This window comes from Bos mutus, chromosome 13 (assembly GCF_027580195.1).
Source record: "Bos mutus isolate GX-2022 chromosome 13, NWIPB_WYAK_1.1, whole genome shotgun sequence".
In the NCBI taxonomy this organism is placed as follows: Eukaryota; Metazoa; Chordata; class Mammalia; order Artiodactyla; family Bovidae; genus Bos; species Bos mutus.
This window is the reverse complement of record NC_091629.1, coordinates 55,318,688-55,344,601: the sequence shown is the minus strand read 5'-3', so window position 1 is coordinate 55,344,601 and position 25,914 is coordinate 55,318,688. Positions and strand designations below refer to the sequence as shown.

General features: G+C 43.3%; 1 protein-coding gene and 1 non-coding gene across 8 annotated transcripts in view; one reads left to right on the top strand and one right to left on the bottom strand.

Moving 5' to 3' along the window:
* Positions 1–25,914, top strand: part of PTPRT (protein tyrosine phosphatase receptor type T) — a 1,153,310-nt gene that overhangs the window by 811,768 nt on the left and 315,628 nt on the right. The window lies entirely within an intron of this gene.
* TRNAE-CUC (transfer RNA glutamic acid (anticodon CUC)) lies at positions 19,887–19,960 on the bottom strand. The gene has a single exon. It is a non-coding gene; the product is annotated as a tRNA-Glu (tRNA).

Sequence of the window (25,914 nt, the reverse complement as noted above, 5' to 3'; positions counted from 1 at the left end):
TAATGGAGCTAACACTTTTTAAAAAAATTGTGTCTTTGTTGGAGCTGCACATTTTGGCCAGTCATGTAGTCAAATGGGATTGCATTTCTTGCAAAACTCACATATTTGTGCATGAACTCACATAAGCATGTGTGCATGTGCAAGCACACACTCTCACACACCACAGTCCTCCTGAGACAGTCTAGACCCCAGGCAGCATGAGTAGCAGATGTTCTTGCAAGTTCCTCAAGATTAAATGCCTTATAATCCACACTGTGCATTATTATCTGTTTTACTTCGTTGGAAACCAGATTGTTGAGTGCCCTTCTCTCTCTTTCTCTTTCCCTTTCTCTCTCTCTCCCCTCCTCTCTCTGCATATTAATGGATAGAGGTCATTGGGTCAGATTTAGTTCCATTCAGAACTGACTCAATACTGTTGCCGACTTTTCCCTTTTCACCTGCTCTATCCTTCATGAGAAAATAAGCCATCTTTCTGAGAATGAGCATGTAGATTTCTTTGCATTTTTCACAAATATGTTAGTTGTGTGCTTGCCTCCAACCTCTTGGGCCCAATTATGTGAAAATAGGCTCTCATCTGTTTTAGCCCAGGCTTGGTTGGTTGCAAATAATAGAAACCTAGTCCACCTGGCTTAATCAAGAGTGGAAGATTTGCTGGAAAGGTACAAGGATAACTCACAAATCTCAAGTCAGTGAAGCTTCAGGGAACTAAAACCCACAACAGAAGCGGAGGCAGCAGCTGGCTCTGTCTCTCTCTCCTTGCGTTCTCCCTTCACAGCTCCGCTGCTTTCTCTGCAAACCTGCTTCATTCTCTCCACTGATCACTTTCCTCTGTGCTCCCCCCTCCTCCTTTGCATGGCAGAATGTGCCATTCTAGCCCTTTTAAACTGTTTCTAGCTTGGTTAGACTCATAGGGACCCAGTTCCAAATTCTCATGACAGAAAGTCTGATTGATAGACCAGGTGTCCACCAGCTGTGTCCAAAGGGCAGATAGAACACTCCAGACAGCTGAGGACCCCTGCTGCCCATGCCCAGCCAGGCAAGATCAGTAGTTATGAAATACTTCAATATGATCTTAAAAAGCACCTCTGAGACGGTCCATTCCAGCGGCTTTGAGCTTGTTTCCACGATCTGCCTCTACCTCTGCCTACTTGATCAAGCTTGCTGTGACAATGGCGGTGCCTGGAATTTGAGCATACTGTAGTTAAGCAAGGGCTGCACACATCCATTACAGCATGTGATCCTCTCAGCGATACTAACCGCGTCTTATAGGATAGCCTTGGGCTTGGAAAGAGTCATGTTGCATCTAAGTTCACATGTTGCATCACAAGAGTCATGTTGCATCACAAGTTCACCATCTGCAGAGATGATGTTTGAATGTAGCTCTTAGCTCAGGCTTCTTCCAACACCCCATGACTGTCTTTGTGTGTTATTGTGTGTGTGTTCTTATCTGTAAAATAGCAGTTAAGAAATGCTCCTCATATTTTCCTTGCTGTTTAGTCACTAAGTTGTGTCCAACTCTTTTGCAACCCCATGGACTATAGCCTGCCAGGCTCCTCTGTCCATAGGATTTCCCAAGCAAGAATGCTGGGCTGGATTGCTATTTTCCTCTCCAGGGGATCTTCCTGACCCAGGAATCGAACCCACATCTCCTACATTGGCAGGCTTATTTTTTTTTTAACCACTGAACCACCAGGGAAGCTCTGTATTTTCTTTACTGGCTTGTTATTACAGTGAGTTGGATTGTGTAGAAGTATATTGAAAACTACAGAATATGATATAAATAGTATTACTATCACTCTATCTACTTACCTAGCTGAGCCAAGGTTTACATTTAAATGGTGACTTTATCTTGCAAAGCCTTCTTTGTACATTGTCTTTTTAGGGGATATTCAGAAGGGATGAGGGATGGAGTGGGGGGAAGAGAGACTCAATCGGTAAGCTTCTGAGATATTAGGTTAGCAGTACATTAAGATGTCAACCCTGGTAGAAGTTATATGTTATATGTTTTGTTTTGTTTTTTCCTAAGTAAAAGTTGGGTGCTTTTTGTAAAACCATCTTAACATTTTTAGTTATTCCAAGTTGAAACCTGATTTATCAAAGTTGCCTCTCCCCTGTATTTCTGTCTTGGTGTAAAAAGTAGACGCGCTGTCCGCAAGCCAGAATCCTGGGAGCACCATGGACTGGCAGCCCTCTTCTCTACCCCTGCATCCAGCTGGCCACCAGATACCTATTGCCTCAGTGTAGGTTCATCATCTAAAATCCAGATGATCCCTTGACCCCACTGTATAAATAGCCCTGCACTGTTTGGCTGCCTTACTTGAAGTCATTCTCCACTTAACTAATAACTTCCTAAGATGTGCATGGAATTGCCTCCCGTGGTTCCCATTCTGCAAGCTCTTAGTGTGACTTGCAGGGCCCGCCCTTTCTGGCCTCAAGCATCATGCCCTGAGTGTACCCTGAGCTGCCAGCTCTGGCCTTTGCAAAGATGCTCCTTCATCCTCTCTCTACTGTACAGTCTTCCTTATCCAGCAGGTCGTGACTTCTAGAGAACATCCTTCATGACCCTCTTAGAGAGGCTAGTTGTGTCCTCATCTAGACTCCTCTGGGCTCCCCTAGTTTTACAAATGCCTTTGCATTGCCTCTTCTTAGAACACACAGCAATGATTTAAATGACATCGTGTCATCTCTGGACTTGAGCCTCTTGAAGGCAGAAATGACAACAGCTGTACTTGTAGCCCTAAGACCTAGCACAGGGCCTCAAGGAGATGAGTTCTCAGTAAAAATGTATTAATCAGCTGTGCCCATCTAAAATCAAGCTTCCCTAGAGGAAAAAAAGCCATATCAAAGCCCCATTTAATTCTAACAACGATGGCTCTGAATCAGACACCAGCCGAGTTTTGCCTTCAAAGTCAGTGGTCATTTTACTCCACGTTGCCGTCTCTTTAATAAAGAGAAAAATGTAATCCAGCCTCAGAAACCTGCGTGGCTCTGACTTGGGTTAAAGACAATATGATGTATCTTAGGACCTTGTCAGATGTTGATGCGGACAGTACTGATGGGTGCATTCCAAAGTGGACTGAGGCTGTTTCCTGTCTTCCTGGAATGACCATCTGGATTCAAATGTTAATGTTCAATCCAATTTGTTGCTAAGGCAACCAAGTTACAGGCCATCTTCAATTTACAAAAGGTGACATTGCCAGAGTCATTTTATAAGGCAGATATTTGAAAAATACACCACATTTTCCAATGGAAAAGTGATGTAAATGGTAGCTGGAGCCTGCCGAATTATATTTAACCCATATTGTTGCGTTACTTCTGCAAGATGAGTCAGTAAAAACATTCCATGTCTCCCAGGCAGGTCACAGGAGCAGTCTTAAAGCAATCTGGCTGCATATCCAAGACATGGGAAAAAGAAACCCCTCTCAGTGTTCCCCACCTAGCCTGAGCCCTCAAGACATCCATGTTTAGTCCAGACATTCTAAAACCTGGTTCAACATCTGGATTGCCTGGAAAGAATTTCATTAAAAGAGGCATTGGTTCCACTTCAGACCCATCCCATTAAAATAAAATTCCACAATGGGCTCCAGGAATATATCTGTATATATGTATTCCCCTGCCCCACCCCATATTATTCTGACGCTATGCGTGAACTGCTAATCAGATTTCTTGGAGAGCACTTCCGGTTTTCTCCTCTGATTTGGCACTGGGAGTAACATCTCATATCACAGCCCGAGGTCAGAGCTGTAGTTGTGTGGGTGACAACCTCTACGGGAACCATAGTTCCTCTTGCCAAAGGATGATATTGGGCATTTTTGGAAGGCGTTGACACTGAACTAATCATGATGTCTGGATCAGTACTGCTCTCACAAGGGCAGGCTCTTCCATCCCTGCTAACGAAGGATGACTGATAACCTGAACACCGAGCCCAGCGATGCTACAAGTACCCATAGTGTTATCAAGATCCTGAGAATCCACTTTTAAAATGATTAAAACAGCTCTTTTGCTCCCCTGCCCCTTATATCCTAGGAATTAGGCTGGAGTCTCTGGGGCAGCCTGAATATAAAGCACCGTATCATACTCACAATAACTCCTCCCCAGACACTAACCCATGATCATTGGGTATTACATCATTTCTGTAACTATCTTTGCTCTTGTAATAAGCTACAGTGATGAGCCCACTGTGCCTTTTGTGCATAACAAAGTCCTGGGGGACCCACCTTACCATTTCCTAGAAAATCCCAGACAACTAAATAAAAAAATGAACCTAAATTGGGTTTAAGAGAGGCTTCTGAAGACACCTATTAATTTTGGGGAAAATTAAATCATTTGTTATAGCTAATCTGTTAGATTTCTTAAGAGTGCTATAAGAATGGTTTTCAGTGAATCATAGCTCCCTGTGCCCATGCCCCTTTTAATTTAATTTTTTTTTCTGGGCCACACCACGTGGCATGTGGGATATATTCGATCCCCAGCTAGGGATCGAACCCGGCCCCCTGCAGTGGAAACATGGAGTCTTAACTACTGGACTGCCAGGGAAGTCCCTCCCATGCCGTTTTCTAACATGATGTTGCCAATCTTCCCAGCAAGAGGCAGGATCTAGTTTCTCCACCCCCTTAAACTGGTGGATTGCTTTGACTGATAGAAGGTGGGAGAAGTAATTACGTGCCAGTTTGGAATCTGGATCTTCAAAGGTCTTGACGTGAAATGTTCATTCTCGCCTCCTTGGGCCCTGAGGCCACCATTCTGTGAAGGAGCCCAGACTAGTCTTCTGGAGAGTGAGAAATCAAATGAGGAAAACCAGGATGTCCTCACCGATAGTCAACACTAACTGCCAGACATGTGGGTGAGGCTGTTTTGGAAGCTCCAGCCCAGACAAGCCTTCAGAGGACTAACAGCGGCCACCTGAGTGATCCTGAGCAAATCCAGCATGACAAATCTAGATTGCTCACTCGGAGAATTATGGCAAATAATAAATTTGCCATAATTAAGCCACCTATATGTTAGGGTACCAATAGAGATCTGATTTGGTACTATGTTTTCATGTAAAAAATACATAAATGTTGACTTGAACATTGTCACACATAATCTCTCTGTGCAGAGGTAATTTTTAAAACTTACATCATTCCAGAAGTCTAATATTCAAATGGAGACATATACAAAGTGTTTTTGTTCTTGTTGATGCGCAATTGGAATTCCACTGTACATCCTGTTTTGTAACCTGCATTTTCTGTGTAATAATACACTCATCATTTTCATATCTCATAAATACTCTTTTATATCATTTTAATGACTTCATAATACTCCATCATTAAGATGTACATAATTTATGTAACCAGCTTCTGTTACTGGATATTTTCTCACTGTTATAATCAATGTTGTTATGAAAACCCTTGCACACAAATCTTTCTACACATAAATGATCAGTCTTTTAACATATTATGGGCGTTATTGCTTAATTCTTTTTGCCAGTATAATATGAAAGGAAGAATTTCTCAGTGTTTTAATACTTTCATTTTGCTAACAAGAAGTTAATTAGGTTTATACATGTCTGATGGCTATTTCTATTTACCTGTTGTTAAGGAATGGTGCTTTCATTTATGCAAAAAGATTTTTTTTTTTTTTTTTACAATTTGTAGTAGGACATGGAACGCACACACATATATTCAGCTTGAAGCAGTGAACCACAGAACATGGAACCTTCAAACCAGATAAAACTGCATCACTTCCTGTTGTTAATACTTTGCCATTTTCTAGCTATTTAACCCAGAGTAAATTAATTACATTTTCCAAGCCTCAATTTCCTTATATATAAAATGGAGATAATAGTATCTATTTTCTAGTAGTGTTGTAATATTGATGAGGGATAAAAATGCTCAACAAAGTAACTGGTAGACAGTGTTCAATAAATATCACCTTTTAATATACACTGTTTTACAAAATCAGGGCCATCCATATTTAATTTTTATTTTTTGTGTTTAAATGAATAATTATTTTCATTCCATTCAATAAATACTTAAATACACATTGTGGGTCCAGGATTGTCCGAGGCACAACAATAGCAGCTGAAAAATAGACAGAATTTTGATTCTGATGGAGCTTACATTCTAGGGGAGAGAGACACATAATCAATAAGCAATTAAGTGTATAGCATGCTGAATGGTGATAAAACTATGGAAAAAATAAAGTAGGTAAAGAGAATATGGCATACCGGGTGTCTGTGTGGGAAGAACTTATGTTAAGTGTGACGGTGAGGGAGGTTCTGGCTTCAGTGGTGGCATCTGAGCAGAGATGTGATAGAAGAGAAATGTCGCTCTGGAGGATAGACTGTTCCAGCAAAGGGTCTTATGAGGGAACGTGGCTGCTGCGTTCTAGGAATTATAAGGTCTATGGTTGGAATAAGTGATTGAGGAAAAGAATGGAAGACAAGATTTGACTTTTGTTTTAAAAGGACCACTTGGCTTTGCTGAGAATAGCGTGAAGGAGAGTTAAAGTACAAATACTGATTGGGAGGCAATTGCAATATTACAAGTAGAAGATGATGTCTTAGACAAAGGTAGAATGGAGTGATGAGAACTGGCAGAATTCCAGATTTATTTTGAAGGTAAAGTCAGTCGAATTTGGAAACAGATTTAGGATGTGAGACATTAAAAAAAAGGGGGGATCAAAGATGACTCCCAAGTATTTTGGACTGGCTAAAGAGAAGGATGAAGTTGCCGTAAACTGAGATGGGAAAGATAGTAGAAGAAACATTTTTTGGGGAAAGGATTAGGTTTAGATTTTAGGGTATGTGAAGTTTCAGAGTAATGTTAGATATTTTGGGCAAGACCTCAGGTAGGCAGTTGGGTATACCAGTCTGGAGTTAGGGAAGAAGTACAGAGTGGAAATGTTAACTGGGATGTCAGTCTATAGATGTAATTCATGCCTCTGAAACAAGAAGAGCTGCAAAATCCAACTGTTCTGAAGCTCAGTCCCAGCAGCTCTCTATTCAGTCTGCTGGAAGTTGGAGGCAGAATAATTAAATGAGACTGAGAAAGATAAGCCAATGACGCAAGAGGTCCAACAGAGGTCAGGGTCCAGGAAGTCAAGTGAAAAAAGTAATTCAAGGAGAGATTGATGCTCTGGATGAAAAGCTGTTTATAGTTCATGTAAGAGAAGGACTGAGAATTAACCATTGGATTCAGTCATGTAGAGATCACTGGCGACTTAACAGGAGCAGTTTCTATAGAAGGGAGGGTAATGAAACCTTATTGCGAAGGGTTTTTGGCTGAACAGGAGAGGAATGGGATGAAATGAGTAAAGAGGGGGACAGAGACTTGAGCCAGTAGCCAGAGGCAACCTTCAAAAGGGGAGAGTCCTGTATATTTTTAAAAACAAGAGCAATACTAGAGCTGATGAAAATGATCCAGTGAAAATGGAAAAGTCAATCCTTAGAGTGAACTTTACTGTTGAAATATCTTCTGGCAAGTGAGAGGAGTCTCACGCACCTGTGGTGCTGGCCTTAGATAGGGGCGAGGCCATTCTTCCAAATGGGAGGGGAGGCAGAGTATGGGCTGGTAAGTTGACCTATGCCATGGTTAGAGCGGTGGCACTTCCATTTTCTCAGTGATGTAGGGAGCAGGATTATTAGCTAAGAGGGAGGAGAGAGCAGAGGTGTTGGAGGTTTGATGAGACTCTGTAAAGCAAAAAATGGTTTGAGAATCTAGGAAAGTGACTGGAATAGGAAATATCAAAGGATCTCCAGGAAATACCAAGCGATCACTTGAAGTTAGTGGACAGGGGTTATAATAAGACTAGTTAGCACAATTCAGTGTTTTTCTCATTTCTGTTCAGCAGACTCAGAGTAGATGAGTAAAATGGAGGAAGAAAGGACAAGAACGTTTTTAACATTTCTGCTGTCACTATTTATATCATCCTATCATCCTAACTAATGATTTTAGAGGATTTTGTAAAATGAACTCAACCTAATTTAGCCAATCTCTGCAACTTGGACATTGAGTTTCTCTGTTGCTCATTACCACAAGTAATGGTTCAGTGAATTCCCTTTTATATCAACTTTTGCTTGTATTTTCCATTCTTTCTCTGGAAAATGGTGTTGCTAAACAAACAGGATAATAAGCAGGATACTGTCAGTGGCAAGTAACAGAAATGGAAACAGTTTCTGTTAAGTCACTTAAACAGTATGCAAATGTGTCACATCCTATACAAGGCATCCTGTGATAACTTAAGCTTCGGACTTGCCTTATTCATCATTTTAAAGCCATCACCACAGACTCAGAGTTTTCTGCTCTGTCAACTCCAGTGTGCCAGCTTTGTCCCCAAGGTAGACCATCCTCACGGTCAGAAAATAGCCACCATGATCTCACACATCACATGTGGATATGACAATATCTGTGAGCAAATGTTCCCAGAGGCTCACAGGAAGCCTCTCCTCACATCTCATTGGACAGAACTTGGTCCCATGCCCATCCATAAGCTAGCCACTAGTGAAGGAAACAGTTTTCAAGATTAACAGATTATTCAGTATTTATCCCTGAAATGGGCATAGGGTCCCCTTTGCTGAGTTCATGGCCTTACAGAGAAGGGCAGATACCCAGCCAGGCAGTGTTTGCCGGAATGGAAGAGAAGGTAGAGAGGAAAAATAACACCTCATAGGTAAATGTGTTGTCTGTCTAGAAAATATGTATCTTTATGGTTTTTGAAGGCATATTGTCAAATCTTGTATCGGTCTTGTACTCATTTTTTGTACTCATTTCAACTTTGAGTAGTTTAATTTTTTTTTTTAATGACTTGTAATGTCTTCACAGACTTGGTACATTTTTACCCTCCATCATTTGACAGCAGGCCTGTCCTGCTGGGCACTCTGCAGTTTGCAGGAGTCTTCCCTGACTCTTCCAGTGGGATTCTGTTTATCTTACCACCTTTACTTACCTGGCACTTGGGAATGCAGTCGGTACTGGTGTAATGTGACTTATGTATTCCTAATTATCACTGTGCTATGCCAAGTTGCCCAGTGAAAACCACGTGGATTAATGGAAAATTGGGATGAGGGATATAACACTCAAAAACTTTTATCAATCACAAAAACAAAAAACAAAGGAACCTAGTAAAAGTAGGAGCATAGTTTTACACGTGTGAAATGGTTATGAAATACACAACTGCTGCTATATATGTGATGCTTTACCTTGAAAAAGCTGCAGCTTTTGAGTCAATGGCAAGGTAGGGGAAGATAAATTCATCTGAAATGGGAAGGAAAGCTGGAACAGCAAATGTGGCTGATAGCCTGTTGTGAACTAAGGACACAAGCTGATATTTGAGGTGTGTGCATTTTGTGTATTCCTACCTGATTGGGTTCATTCAGATGCAGTTTTCTGCATCTCCTAGTGTTTTTTATGCATAATGACACATAATCAAACACTCATGTGATGTTCAAATTTCCCCCTAATACACAAGTCTGTACTTTTTATTATAAGTGTGATAGCAGAGCTGACTATACTGAGTTTTCCACCTGTGTCCCTTTTGATCCAGTTCCATCTACATCCCACCTCGTGAAAGTTCATCAGAGTTCTTCCTTACATGCGGATGGTGCCTTCTCCAAGTTTCCAGGCCCTGTCCAGGCTTTTTGCTGTCCTTCTGCTGTGGAGCCCTGACTCTCTGGGGATATGAGGAGAGCTAAGCAACTGTGATTATGTTGCTGTTTTGCTAGAAACCAAACCTACTTCTGACTCTGTAGCATCTCTCTCCTTCCTATGCCAAGCCAAGTGACTGTAGGTCACCACAAAGTGACAGTTAATTTTTTTCAGGTAAATATGTGGGCTAAGATTATTTTTAACCAAGGGGAGTTTTTTTAAAAAGCTTCCAAAGAAAACGTCGACCCCTATTTTCTTATAAAAACATTATTTCATTTCCCCCCTTTTTCTGATATATGCTAACAGCCCTCTTAGCTTTTAGGTCTTCAGTGGACTCACAGCTAGAACAGAGGGAGGGAACTGAGGCATTTCATGCAAGGGCTGAGAAGAGGTAGGGGAAGAAACGTTTACATTAGAACCAAGTGAATGTAAGGTAGGTTGTTGCAGTCAGAATTAGCTGAAAGGGAAGCCAGATAGGAGGAAAACCATAGAGCCTGTTGGGATAAATGAGCTACAAGGGTAGAGAGGTGGCATCAGGTGTGAAGAGTGGGATAGAGCCAGTGGGATGCAAGAGGGGATGGGCAGGTGGAGGGGGACAGGGCAGAATGTGGTGACAAGGGCAGGGTGTCCACTCTGCCATCCCCCGTTAGGACAGGAAGAGCATAGCCCATGGAGCTCTGGGCAATTTGTCGTTGACACATGTAGGACATCAGACCATTAGAAGCTCTTCTACTGAGGAGCATCTAGACTGTAGCATCAGTGATTAAGATGCTTATGCTCAGCATCTAGAAGAAATCCAATGGCATTTCATTAAGTGACAGAGTGTTTCAGTTGGTTTTCTACATGTATGACTTGCTCAGTGATACCCAGAGGCAAGGCATATCAGGTTTATTATACTTTAGTGAAATCAAATGAAACATCTCAACTTCCACCAGTGTGGCTGGCAGCTCATCCACATCCATTTATTGTTTCTTTTCCCTCCTCCAATCCTGTAGGATTGTAAAAGAACCTTAGGGTGACCAGCTGGCTACAAGAAGATCCAAGAAGGGGTCTGGTCCCTCTGGGTTGTCTCTGAGATCTGAGTCCTCAGATCTGGGTGGGTCCTCAGTGCCCTGGAACTGTTACTGACAACATCCTTCCAGCTCACCATGCTCAGTGACCAGGATACTGACCAGGGCTGAGGACAATGAAGCCACAGAGCTCAGCGCTCACCCACTCGCCACCTTAACATTAGGGGAGCATGTCTGTGTCTGGGCAGCTCAGATAGTCCTGCTCCAGCCTTCCAGGCTTCTGCACTTGTGTTCAGGCTCAAACCACACCCGTCTCCACTTCCTGCAACAGCACAGAAGTATCCTCTTCCCTCTCTGTGAAGTGTAAGCGAGGGGTATTAAATAGAAACTTTTCATTCCTCCCTGGTTGAGGGAGCTCTAAACTCAATCAAAAGGACAATTTTTCTTTTAAAGAGTTCGTAGTAACCGTCTTCTCTTTCCTTTGTCCAAAACCCAAATACCTCTTCATTTATACATAAGACACCCCACTATATATTTTTCCATTTATTTATAATTGTGATCCTTAAAAGTGATATTATTCTTACTTTAAATGTAATAGAGCTCAGTAGTTTACTGAGGGTCAATTACAATGCAAGAGTAATTTTAAATTAAAAAAAGTTTTCATACTCAAGGATGACTTTTCTTACCCCTACATGGCAACTTCCTGGTCAGCCCTTGAGGTAATCCCTTTGGTTAACTTTTTCCCATGTTAAGCAACAAATATCTATTATCGGACACAGTTGATGAAGGCTAGAAATTTGAGAGTCCCTGGGCTGAGTGGTTCAGACTCAGGGGTCATGCTGTTGCAATCTAGGTGTCAGAGGGGCTGGATCATCTGAAGGTTTTACTGGGGCTTGGAGGATGTGTTTTCAAGATGATGCCTCACATGGGTTTAAGAAAGAGACCTCAGTTAAGGTCATCACATGGACCTCTTCTCACCACATGGCAGGTAGATTCCACCAGAGCAAATGATGCAAGAAAGAGCGAAATCACAGTATATTTTATGACCTAGCCTTGGAGGTGGGAGGGGACTACACATGGGTGTGATTACCTGCAGGCAGAGTCCACTGGGGCGACTTACAAGCTGACTATCTCAAGGTGTTTATTTTGGTTCATTTTAGTACCATATGTATCTGCAGCACCAGAGTGAAAAATGATTCCTGGTTTATATTTTTAATTAATGTATCAATCAATTTATACTTTCCATTAATTTTTCCAACTAAAGTGGTAGAGATGTGGATAATTTCAGAGGCACAACCCACTGATTAATTTCATTCCGTCTTTCATTATGCACTGGCTCATTCATCAACCCTTTATTGATCCCCTACTATGTGCCACCGTAGGAGCTGCCTGGATACAATGAGTAGGTAAACAAATGCTCTCCCAGCTCCCTTAGAGCTGTCAGTCAAGCAGGGGAGAACGCCATTAGACACATAATCACACAGGTGAATAGACCACTGCAAAATGGGATGAGCGCTGTGAAACAAGGGTGTAAGTTGCTATACCTGTCATGGGGATCTGATTTAATTTGAAAGTCATGAAAGGGCCTACAGAGGGTTTTTTGACCTCAGAACAATTGACGCTTTGGACTGGGTAATTCTTTGTTATGGGGATTATCCTGTGCCTTGTAGGATGTTAGCAGCACATCTGCTACATGCCCTCCACTGCTCCCCAAGTTGTGATAACCAAAGATGGCTCCAGACATTTCCAAATAGGGCTTCCCAGGTGGCTCAATGGTAACGAATCCTCCTGCCAATGCAGAAAATGTGGATTCTATCCCTGGGTTGGGAAGATCCCCTGGAGAAGGAAATGGCAACCCACTCCAGTATTCTTGCCTGGAAAACCCCATGAACAGAGTAGCCTGGAAGGCTATAGTCAGTGGGGTCACAAAGAGTCAGACATGACTTAGTGACTAAACAATAGCAAAAACAATTTCCAAATGTTCCCTAGGGACAAAATTTTCTTCAGTTAAGAACCACTGGTTTATAGGAAGTTTCCAGATGAAAGATCTGGAGAGAAGGGGGCATTTCAGGAGGAAGAATGAAGATGTTGGTGAGATTTTATTTTTTATGTTAACAGATTTTTCCAAATAATAAAACAAAAGCAAAACACTCTATTTTCTTAATTTTAATTTTCAAGTTTAAATTTTGATCAGACTCCTGTATGATTTGCTGGTGCCCCTTTAATCAGAAATTCACACTCTGTAGCCAGCCTGCTTGTGCTGAATCAGGTATCCCCATATAATTACCCAGGAAAAAAACAGGTCTGGCCTGGAGCTCTCTTCCAAAATGTATTTTAACTTATTGAATCTCTGGGCTAGCTAAAGTTGTTTGGCCTTCAGCCTGCTGGTTTATATCACTGCCCGGAGCAGAGGATTATCACTCAGAAATACATGGCCTCACTTTTATTGGAAAGATATTTATAGGTACTGCTTACACTCTATATGAATATGTTTAATGTGGAAAGAGTATATAACCAGGCCAGGTATAAAGTCAGATTATTTTCACCAAGACTTGGCTTATTTCAATTTTGAACAGACAAGAATTAGCTTTGTGCTTAGAATCCTGAAATCTTGAGTGAAAAAGGAACTTAGGGGACTCTTATGAGAAAAGTGTGATGTGTGAGACACAGACACTTCTGGGCCCGATTCGGCTTCACCTTTATGATCCTGAACAAAATAACGTAGCTTCAATTTTCTCATGCGTAATGAAGATAATAACTCTTACCTTGCAGGTCTGTTATGAAGGTATAGAAGCTCATAGCAATGTCTGGCATCCAACGATGTTCAATAAATGAAATGTCCCTCGTTTCCTTTAGATTATCCAGAAGACGGATAATCCCATTTGATTATGAAAATGCAGCCAGTATCACACACTAACAAAATCTCTTCTTCTTCAAGAATTCTTCCAATTATTCCTGGTGTGACATAATGTCCTCTCAAGAGACATCCCCAAGAGACAGTCCCCCAGAAATCTGGGAACTAGCCTACGCTAAGTTCTTCTCTCACTCTCCAAATCCATAGACTCATATTCCCCCAGTGTTACCTCCATGTTTTAGTTAAGCCCATCATAATTTATTGTTTGGATTCCTGTAGTGATTTTCTAGTTGTACTATAGCCACGGATAAAGTCTAGTCATATCTCCCCTTGATTGCTACCTTTTATTGGTCCCTTAGGCTCCAAAATGGGATTAGTTGAAGCTTCAAAATGGGATTCTGGCTCACCTCTCCAGTCTCATCTCTCTTAGGCCCTACCTTTCATCCTGTTTTCTAACTATGCCAGTCTTCTGGCAGAGCCCTACGTGCTCTTTCATATCCTCATGCCATTTTAGATGTTGTTTCCTTGGGTAGAGATTCACGCCTCTCCCATCCTTGTATACCCCTCAGAGTATTACTGAATCATCATCCAGGACCAGCCCCCTGCCATAGCATCTTCTGACCTCCCGCTGGCTGCCTCCTCTGCTCCATCACCTCTTTGGTTTGACACAACCTTGTGTACATTTCTACTCTGATGTGTGTCACACCTCATTGGTTTAAGCATTTGTTTACGGATCTGTCTTCTTCCCTGGAGCATGAATTACTAAAAAGCAAGACTCGTATCTTATTAACCTTTGTGTTCCCTGCTGTTTCACTGACCCTGTCCGGGTCCATGTTCCATAAGCATGTGATGAATGAATTCACATTTATCCTGGATCCCTACCACGATGGGAACTCACAGCATTTCAAGGCAGCAACCTAATTTTGACCCTGTGGCTTGTGTCAAGCTCAGATGGATACATCCTCCATCTTTATTGCCATATATATCTCTCTACCCGCCTCCACTCATTGGTCTTACTTAGAAAGAAGACAGGTAATCCCATTTGATTATTAAAATGCAGCCAGTATCACACACTAACAAAATTTCTTCTTCAAGAATTCTTCTAATTATTCCTGGTGTGACATAATGTCCACATTCCTCATCTTATCTCCCTGATCTGGATCTCTTGTGATTATTGTGTCTAGAACTAAACTCATAATGCTTGATGGATTCAGACAGCATGGAGAGCTTTTGTCCTAAACAAGACTTTGTGGCAAGCAGAGGATAAAATGAAATATGTTTGCATTTATTCCAATATTTTTCTGTAATAGTTGTAACAGTAGCTAACATTATGCAATTCTTACCACATACCAAACACTGCAGGACCAAAGGTGTAAGATGGGTTAGCTTCTCTTTAGCCCCTGAGCTTGACTGTTGAAATATCTTGTCCTCTCAGATACACCAGGAGCTCCCTGGTGAGTCATTGCTTCAAGGTCATCAACCAGGGTGGTGCAAACAAAAGGGTTAGTTTTTGTCTAAGAGTTTAGGAACATCCTTCTACCCATCTGGCAAAAATAAACCTGCAAGAGCTCATGGTGTTTACAGTCACTTGAGCCACCAAAGCACCCAGACAGGGCACTTAGGAAACCAGAACGTGTGCAGCCTTGAAAAATCACTGCTGAATGCATCACTCATGGGTCACTCAGGTTGGAGATACCCTGTTCCATTTCTCCACTGGGGCTCCTTTGGTTTCCAGAATACATAGCTCATTTCAGATATCCTGTGCTCCATCCAAATTGCTAGTATTTTAAACCATACAACTTTAATTATACTAATAATCATTCACATGTATTGAGTGTATTTTAGACACTGTGGATTGCATTTCACTCTTCACATGCATGATCTTGCCTAGTCCTCCCAGCTACCTACAGACAGATACATTTTTCCATCAAGGAAACTGAAGTTCAGGGACCTTAATTCACTTGACCCAATACACAGAGTTTATCCTTAGCAGAGAGTTGGGATTTGGACCTGGACATAACTCCAGTCCTCAGACTCCTAAACTTCATACACACTTCCTCCTAAGTCAGTTTATTCTCATACTAAAGGGATAGGTGGGGATCCCATGAGCAATATGCAGCTGGAAGCCTCTGCCAAGGAAAAATTTCAAGAATACCTGTAGGTGAGACCATTTACACATGGTGGGTATGAGGACAAGACAACTGGAACAGCAGTTACTTTCCTGTTGGATTTCATCTGGGTGTCGTACCCATACCCTCGGGTTCCTCTTCTACCCACCATGGTATCCCCCTTGTCCCTTCACTCTACCATTGTTTGCTTGATTGCCATTATATGTGACATCATTTATTCCACCTTATCCCCCATTTGCAACTTCTTCCTAAGCTCTAGAAACATCATTTGTTCTCTCACCTTTGCCCCTAGATGTTGTTGTTTGGTCGCTCAGTCATGTCCAACTCTTTGCTACCCCATGGACTGCAGCACACCAGGCTTCCCTGTCCTTCACCATCTCCCAGAGCTTACTCAAACTCATGTCCTTTGAGTCAGTGATACTATCCAACCATCTCATCCTCTGTCATCCGCTTCTTATCCTGGCTTCAATCTTTTCCAGCATCAGGATCTTTTCCAATGAGTCAGCTCTTTGTATCAGGTGGCCAAAGTATTGGGGCTTCAGTATCAGTCCTTCCAATGAATATTCAGGGTTGATTTCCTTTAGGATTGACTGGTTGGATCTCCTTTCTGTCTGAGGGACTCTCAAGAGTCTTCTGCAACACCACAGTTCCAAATGTCAATTCTTTGGCGCTCCTGACTCCCTCCTTTTCCTGGATAGACCTGGCATCCCCCACCCCCATGACTCTCTCCACCTGGACCAGACAATCTGTCCTCCTGAAATCCACTTCTTATATCGCAGTCCCAGGGTTGCTTTACCTTTTCCAAAGGACTGTGAGAAATATTGCGAAGGGTTGTCCCAGGGACCAGAAGTAGCCCCCCAATGGTGTACTCGTGCAGGAGGCAGTGTGGACCTCTGCAGTGTGGACCTCTGCAGGTGTACTCGTGCAGGAGGCAGTGTGCACCTCTGCAGTGTGGACCTCTGCAGGTGTACTCGTGCAGGAGGCAGTGTGCACCTCTGCAATCTGAAACATTTTGATGCTTTAGAACACGTCAGTCCAAAAAGACAGAAAACCGCTTCTTCTAGTCAGAAAATGTCCCTGAATCCCAGCCCCCAAGCAAAGGCCAACTCAGGCCCAGAGTCCATCAAAACTTCAATTTTATCGAAGTCTCCTCTATAAGATGCCATTTTTATATGCTATTAAAACAGCACAATGCAGCTCGCCAGTAAAATCATTTGCAATAACAGCCCATTAAAAGCTTTGCTTTAATATGGAACTTTCTAATTAATGTAAATGGGGTGCAAAGCTTGGAAAAGCCAAGTTGATTCTAATGTTCAGGAAGTAGGTAAAACGGGAAAAGGGTCTTATTTTTCATTAGGAGTCTATTAGAGAATCTAATGAAATCTTTATGGCTTGGATGTATTACCAAAAAAGTTCCAATTGCTTTGTTTCCTGCCTCATTTCTCTGCCGCCTTCCTCTATAAATATTGCTATGCTACACATTAGACTTGGGAAAATAGAATTCTGCATGGATTCTGTGTCTGACTCTTCTCAGGTTCTCCGAGTATTGGAGGTGGAAGGGAGCACAATAATGATTAGCTCTAGTCTCCAGATTTCTAAGTTGGAAACTGAAACCCAAAGAGAGGTGAAGACTTCCACAGCTACTGACTTCCTCCTCCCTTCCTCTTTCCCTCCTGCCTTCTCTTCCACCACCTCTCCTTTCCTCTTGCTCTCTGAAGTATTTATTAGTCAGGTTAGGCTGGATTATGCTGTAATAATAAAAAATCCCATAGCTCAAAAGTGCAAACATGTAACATCTTTCAGCCTTACTGTACAGTAGAACATCTGCTCGTCACCTCTCTCCTGCACTGCCTGGCCCATGTGGGTCCGCTGGGCAGCAGAGTTACTCAGAAACCCAAAATGATGGGGCAGAGGCGTTCAGGGACCATCATGTCAGCAGGAGAAGGGAAAGTGGGCTCTGGCTCTTAAAGCCTCTACCTGGATATAACAGGTGACTTCCTCTCACGTTTCATTGCCCAACATCAATTGTAACTTCAAAGGGTTATCCTACAATGAATCTGAAAGCTGCTCCCATGAGCCAGCTCACAGAATAACCTGGGATATCAAAATGAATGAGAAATAGACGAGCTCAGAGTTCAGTGGGAGAACCAGAAAGCAAACACATTCAAGACAGAGCATGGTGAGAGGTGTGGAGCCTGAGGACCAGGTAGGCTCATGCTCTGCTTTGCCAGCCTTCTCATGGGACTAGCTTGTTGAATAACAACCTTCCTTTTTCTTACTGGAGTCCAATATCCTGGAGGAAAAGTCATGCTCAAAGGCTGTTCCCCAGGTACCTGTCCTCAGTTTACAGACCCTCCTCCTTCCTTAGGAGAAGGAGAACCATCTGAGACCAACCAGCCCAGGCAGGCCTGAGACTCAGGGAAGCCAGGAGCCCATGGAGGGAAGGCCCAGGTTCCGAGGTATCACCAGGCTGCCCCTGACATCATCACAGTCTGCTGCTCGGTACCTTGTTGTAGAAGGTGCCTTGTTGCCTCTCAGTGCAGGGAGTCAGTCATCTTAGAGGCAGAGCTCTGTCACCTGGGGGAGAGGCTGGAGTGATTTAGAGCAGGGGCCTGGAGAGGGTAGGGGTACCTGAGGCAGGAACCCAGCAGAGGGCAACCTTGAAGGTGAAGTCTCCCTTAATCAGACTGCAGTTAGCAATTCAACCCCAAACCTTTCTGCTGAAGTTGGACTTAAGTTCTTAGAGGACTGCTGACCACACAGACTGACCCTCCAGGCCTTGGGCAGGATTGGACAGTGGAACTCAGGGGAGCAAGCGATTAAACCTTAGGAAGCAAGGGAGTCCTTGGCTTTGGCAGGTGTCTGGTGGGTTTCATACACTAGATGTCCCTCTGCAACAGGCCTTTTAAGGCCCAGGCAGAATGCTCTGGCTAACTTCATAATCATGTTCCAATCGGCCTTACAGAACTGTGAAATTGATTATCCTGCTGATCTCACACAAGCTTTAGAACAAGGCAGGGGGCAGGGGGCACCTTGATTCTTTGTTGAGTCCATACACTGATTTGAGGAGACTTTAGCTTTTCCACCCATCCCCAAGAGGAAGAGAGTTCAAATTACCTTGAAATTACAATTTAGGACCATCAAGCCTTGGCCAGTTTCATTTTCCCAATCACCCAGCCGGGGCCAGGGCCAAGAAGAGAGATAGCTGGCATATTAACTCCTCTTTAGATACATAAAGAGTTGGTGGGTGAGCATGAGCTCAGGGTGCCCTACTTGGGCTTAGGCAGCTGCAGGAACTGTAGAGTGAGAGGATCTAGGAAGCATGGCTGTGGGCACCCAAATCTGGGTCTGGTGGTACGAGGTCTACCGACAAGATGTGCGATTGGGGTGTCAGAGTCAACTGAATTGAATACAGTTTTTCTTTGTTTTCATCTTCTGTCTAGAAATAGTTGGCATTTATTATATTGCTGCAGGGAAAGGAATAGAACTTGGTAACATGTGTTTTACCAGCCTGGGGGTTCAGGGAAGTCTTCCTGCGACACAGGAGCCTTATGTGGGTCTTGAACAATGACCAGGAATTAGCCAGTTGGAGAAAAGCGGGAAGTCCACTACAGATGGAGGGCCACAATATGCCAAAGCCCAGAGACACTTTACCAGAACAAGAAGAGTGAGGGGAAGAACGGTGGGCATGAGACTAGGGAAGTTTGACAACCTAAAGATCAGAGGCAAAAGCTTTGTAGGTTAAAAATGAAATGTGGGATTCCAAATGGAAAAGTGGAGGTGTGGATGGCCTATCAGAAGCTCAAAGTGTGGAGTGGCCATCACAGAGGCTTGATGTAGCAAGTTGACTTAATATCACATCTGTCAACTCATGTCTGGACTTCACAAGGAATTTCTTTTTGCTCTACATTTCCTACTTAATTATTAAGCAGTGACAGTCCTATTATAATGGTTGGTGGGTAGTAAGTGCTTTTTTACACATCAGGACTAGTCTAAGAGTTTTGCGTGAATTATGTAATCTTTTCACAGTCCTGTGAAGTGAGTATCATTAGTATCCCCATTGTACAGATGATGAAACCAAGTCTCAGTGAGTTAATCAATTTACAGAGGGTCCTAGAGCCAGTAAGTTGTGTGATTGATATTCAAGCCTGAAGCTTGAGCCTATAACTTAATCATTCATTATACTGTGATGCCTCCTGCTATATTTTTTCTTTAATGTTTATTAATTTGGTCGTTCCAGGTCTTAATTGTTGCATGTGGGGTCCAGTTCCCTGACCAGGGATTGAACCTGGGCCTCCTGCATTGAGAGCACAGAGTCTTAGCCACTGGACCATCAAGGGAAGTCCTGCCTCCTATGGTCTTGAGAAAATAGAACCACCCAATCCTACCTTCATTTAACAGATATCCACTAAGTGATAATATACAACAGGCTCATTGCTAAGTGTTGGGAGGCCAATGTTGAGCAAGATGGCAAGTCGTGTCGTTACATGGAGCGTCAGCCTCTGTGGGGAGACAGAAAATCGATGAATAGTCAATCATCAAGAGAATATCAGATTGCAAAGAAAAAGTAAAATAGGGCATCTGGAGAGAAAATACCAGGGCTGGAAGGAATCTTCAATGCCATGTGAAGGAATGGAAGCCAAGAAGAGTGATCTCAGAGCCACACGGTAAATTGGCAGCAGGGTTGAGAAAAGAATCCCAGACCCCTAAGATATTCACTAGCTCACGTTCTCATTCCCACTCTGTACCTCCTGCTGTTCTAGGTAACAGAACCAGACAGCCACGGTCCCTCCCCTTTGGGTCACTTCTTTCCCCCATGCTCTGCTTACCTGAAACTTTGCAGCACACAGTTTTATTTCATCAGTTGTCAACTCTACTGAAAATGTCCTCCATTTGATTTCTCCTACGCTCAGCTCATGGCAGGAAAATCTGAATAGGGGTATTCTGTTCTTTGTATGGCCCAGATTCCCCTGCCACGAGTAAAGCATTTGGAGAACTAAGTGCCAGGGGCTTATCCCTTCCTCCAGCTTCCCAAAAGGGAGAAATCTTTCACTTTTTTTTTTTTTAACCTGCCACACCATTCTTTTGAGGGAATTATCAAATATAGTGTTGATTATCTTTCTTGAATAGGAGAACAAAAAAAACAAACAAAAGGGTAAGGTGCAGAAGACCAGAAGTATTAGACTTTGGCTAATACTTCAAAACTTTCCCCTCATGTGTATGATGACCTTTCCTTCCCATCTCTTCTGTTCAGACAAGGAACAAGGCACTGAACCCAGGCTGTGGCTGTAGCCTCCCGAATTCCCGTATGAGGTTCCCCACCTCTTAAGACTCCATCAGGCAAACTGCCAAGGCCAAGAATAAGAGATTCCTGTAGATCAAACCCTACTGGTGTGGTGCAGCAGGGAAAGCAGACTTCTTTGGCTATGGAATAATTCATGTCCTGTTTCTAAGAGCTTGGTCCCTTTTCCTTCATCTTGACCTCTCCTTTGTATATACAAATTTAAACCCCACAACCACCTTAGAACAAAAAAAACGAGGCACAGAAACATTAAGCAACTTTCCTAAAGTCACATAGCTAATGAGTAGAAGAGTCGCTGTTAATGTTTAAATCCAGGCGGTTTGACTCCAGAGTCTCGATTCATAAGTAAGTGGTGAGGTATACCGTATCTGCCACTCCTGTGCTGCCTTCACTTCTGCTGCTGACACTATCCTGCGGGTAGGAGGGCCCCAGTCCTACTTCCGTACTATTAGTAATGATGATGCTGGCTTACTTCTGCGTCTGTACAGGTGCTCCTGTAGGATTTGTGACACTGTCACTGCCGGGCCTGCCAGTATTCTTATTGAAAATAATTGCATTTACTGCTACCAATTCCTGCTCTTTCTTGCTCCTCCACTTCTCCCCACCTTGCCCCCAAAGCCTCCAGTATTTATTGCCCTGGTTCTAGATCTCCTCCAGGCCTTCCAGAGGCACTGTATACAGATGGGGATCTGTGTCTCGTGTAGTCATAAGGCAGATAAAGTACAGCCCAGGATGTTAGCCTGGGTCATTTATTTCAAATCTGGTGGCCTTTCAAGTGGATACCAAGGACTTGCAGCTGAGACCTGCATTTAGAGAACCTTGCATTTAGAGAACCTGTCTGTGTAGGAACGGCCTGTGGAACACCTGGGAATGTGCTGGAAATGCAGACTCTCAGGCCCCACTCCAGGCCTACTGGAGCGGAGGCTGGACTGGCTGCTTGTTAAAGCTTATAAAGCACTGCAGGTGCCCACAAATCCATGGTGACACTTAATCCTTACAACCCACAGGAAATAGAGCAAGTGGTGCTGTTCACTCTTGGGTTGTGCAAGTAGTTGAGAGCCGTGTGTGTGAACTCAGACACGTGAGTGTGAACAGCAAGCTAGGATGACAACCTCCTTTCTGTGGGGGCCAAGAGAAAGAGGTGAGAGGCAGGGGTCTGCAGGGAGGCACGTGGAGCCGCTGGACAGGTATCAGAGGTGAATCTGAATTTGTGGCCTTTGTACTTGAACTTATGGAAGAATATTTGTTGGTATTTTAGATAAGCTGGTGGAGGTGATGTGTGTGTGCGTGTGTGTGTGTGTGTGCGCACACACGTGTGTGCAGTGAGGAGTATAATGGGGGACAGTAAACCAGCACTTGCCCAGGGGAACCATGGCTTGAGCATCTCTTCCCCTGGGAACACTGGGCTTGAATTCCAGTCCCTAGGATTTCTGGCCATAGCTCATCCAGGGCCGCGGTGTGCCAGGAGCCCTGAGCTCACGGAGGGGTCTTCTTGGCCTTCTCCTCCATGTGTGGCTCCGCCCTGTGCCCGACGGCTGTCACTCTTCACTGTTAAGCACTGGTGAGGACTGTTTACCATCAGTGCCCTTGGAAGCTCTGTTTTCATGGCCTGGTGCACAGTGAAATGTGTGCTTTGTTGAGAAGGAAACACAGTGGTAAGAATGGCATTCATTCACAGTATCAGAGGAGGGCGGTAATTGCAAACCCAACTCAGAGACAAGCAGCTGACAGCCTCGCTTCTTCCTTGCTCGGTATCTTCTCTTTACAGGGATTCAAACTATCACTGCTGTGTTCTTTCTCTTAGAAAGGAAAATACGATAACGTCACTGTCTGGTTTAATTCCCAAGCTGGTTGCCCACTGCTTCTGCCCTAAAGCCTGAACCCCTTATCTTGCCTTCTAAGGCCCTTTACTGTTTAACCCCAACTCACCACGCTACCTCATTGGCCCTGCCATATCCTCCACTGCACAGAATTTCTCAGCATCCTTCAGACTCCACAGCTTTTGTGACCCGGGATCTTTCCTCAGGCTGTTCTTTCTATTTGGAAGTCATTGCCCCAGTCTGCTCTGAAGCTTCGACTCCTGTTTTGTGTCATAAGCAATGCCAACATCTAACACCAAGGGCTTCCCAAGTGGCTCAGTGGTAAAGATTCTGCCTGCCACTGCATGAGACACAGGAGACATGGGTTTGATCCCTGGGTTGTAAAGATCCCCTGGAGGAGGGCATGGCAACCCACTCTAGTATTCTTGCCTGAACAATCCCATGGACAGAGGAGCCTGGCGGGCTACAGGCCATGGGATCTCAAAGAGGTGGACATGACTGAGTGACTGAGCATGCATATATGTCCAGCACCAAAGTTGGGTTCCTTACCCTGGCACCTCCTGAGACTTGCCTTTAAGAAGGAGCTAGTGAAAGAGTGGGGTTCTCTGACTGGGGAGAGGGATAGGGTTCCTTGTGAATTTCCCCCAGAAAGGCCACCAGGTTTGTGCCCAGGAGCACCCAGGCATGTCTGTTCCAGAAAGGCAGCTGGACTGTCTGGTGGACGCTGCAGAACAAAAACAAATCTACATAATGGAGCCATTGATCACTGTCACAACATGCAGCCAGCTGTGGCCTGGAGAGAATACATTTTCCAGAGAAGTTCTCCTGGGTAAAGAATATTCGTTGACATGAGGCTCTTAAGGGTTAGTCAGTGTGCCGAAGATTCTTTCCTGATGACATTTCGGAGATAGTTTTGCATGGAATCAACTTTAAAATGTCTCTCCGTCTGCTCTTGGAACCTGGGATTGCTGTTTCTTCCCTGGAGGGTGGTAGCGTTTGCTCTCCCATCCGGCAACCTCCTGTCTTTTCAGCCCCATTCCTCACAGTTTTCTAGTCAAACGGGCGATGCAGTTCTCCCCATCCATTGTGATAGTTTGCTGTTGGCAAATGCCAATATCTAGATTCTGAACGACTTTAATTTGTATAGCTCTCACACTTTCTCCTTCAGAATATTTTGCCATCTTTACACTCTCTCTTGCTGCTTTATTTGTTACTGCTGCTGTTTGCTTGTTTATTTAATTCTGGGTGCTTGCATTTTGAGAGCAATGTTGGATAGAGATCTGAGTAGCCACCGTCCTGCCTGCCATGGATCTGACTTTCATGGGACCGGCCTGACTCCTTCACCACCAAATGTGAAGTTGGCTATTCATCCCTCTAAACCCTCATCCTGATTTCCTGTTTTAGCATCTATCACTTACTTTAAAAAAATGTTTCTACTCCTCTGTTTCCTTGGTTACTGTCTCCTTCACTAGAAAGTAACCTCCATGTGAGCAGGCACTTTGTCTCGCTCCTGCTGTAGCTGCTGGCACATAGTGGGTACGCAGTAAAGGATTGTGCGTATAATACATGATTTTCCCCTTTGCATTAGGAAAGCCTTCTTTCTTTCCTATATTATAAATGTATTGCTATTTCTATGTAAATTGATATTGAATTTTATCAAATACACGACATCTTTGAGGATGAACGTCAACCTATGGAAAAGATTAGTGACTTTAGGAGAATCTTGATAGTATTAATTATTGAATTTCTGGAATAGGTTCTTCTTGGTTGTAGTATATTATTCAAATATATATATATATAGACATATATATATATATATATATACATACACATATACAGAGAAGGCAATGGCACCCCACTCCTGTACTCTTGCCTGGAGAATCCCATGGACGGAGGAGCCTGGTAGGCTGCAGTCCATGAGGTCGCAAAGAGTCGGACACGACTGAGCGACTTCACTTTTACTTTTCACTTTCATGCATTGGAGAAGGAAATGGCAACCCACTCCAGTGTTCTTGCCTGGAGAATCCCAGGGACGGGGGAGCCTGGTGGGCTGCCGTCTATGGGGTTGCACAGAGTCGGACACGACTGAAGTGACTTAGCAGCAGCAGCAGCAGCACACACATATACACAAATACACCTACATATATTACATGCTGGTCTGTAGATTTGGTTTGGTTATTGATTTGGTTTGTTATAGTCCTGCTTTCTGTCAGCCTCTGGTTTTACTAACTTCTTGAAGGAAGGCACCAGCTGTGAGATCAACCCACCAGCAATGTACAAAGCTGCCAATTAACTCTCCCTCTACCAAAACTCTCTATTATCATTTTAAATTCTCCTTACAACTTAGAAACCTAGATATGTATATTTGCTTGTACTTGATTTCTAGTGAAATTGACTCTCATCTCCCCATTGATACATACCTTTGTGAATTTCCAATTCATGTCATTTATTATTTGTTTCCTGTTCACATATTCATCCTTTTATTGATCTGTAGGAACTTTTTCTATATTAAGGATATTGATTTTCTCTCCCATATCTATTTATATAGTTCCCATTTTGTTATTTCTTTTCCAATAGTATTGATTAAAATTTCTTAATAGTAGATTTTAACATTTTTTAAAACCTGATTTTAAACTCTATCTCTCTATTATTTTAAGGTACATTTTCTAACACTTATGTGCATATTTAAAAAGTCCAGACCAGAGATCAAATAACTAGCCACCTTTATTTACTTCTAATTAGCTTATGATTTCATTTACTTTACATGTGACTAGTTAATTGAGGGTGATTTCTCCTTGTCCACAGATCATACCCAGCTTTCTCCTTGAATCTCAAAGCACAGCAAACCCGGCCTCTGGAAGGTTTATGGGAAAATAAGTTGGTGCTGCGAGTGAGACAGAAGGGGCAAGCTTTCTCTTAGTACAGGGCACTCTTTACTGAGGGCAACTGCTGGGTTTCCCTAGGGCAGGACAGAGGTCACGTACTGCATACTCCGTGAGATCATCACATTCTCATTCAAATGTGATGAAGTGGGGTGAGGCAAGTGAGGTCCCCAGAGCACAGAATTTAAGGAGGTGCTTACTCTTGTGTGCAGACTCGCAATAGCTTTCAGTTCTGCTCCCTGGGTTGTTACTTGTCTCCTTATATCCCACCCCCAACCCCACTGCCAAGCT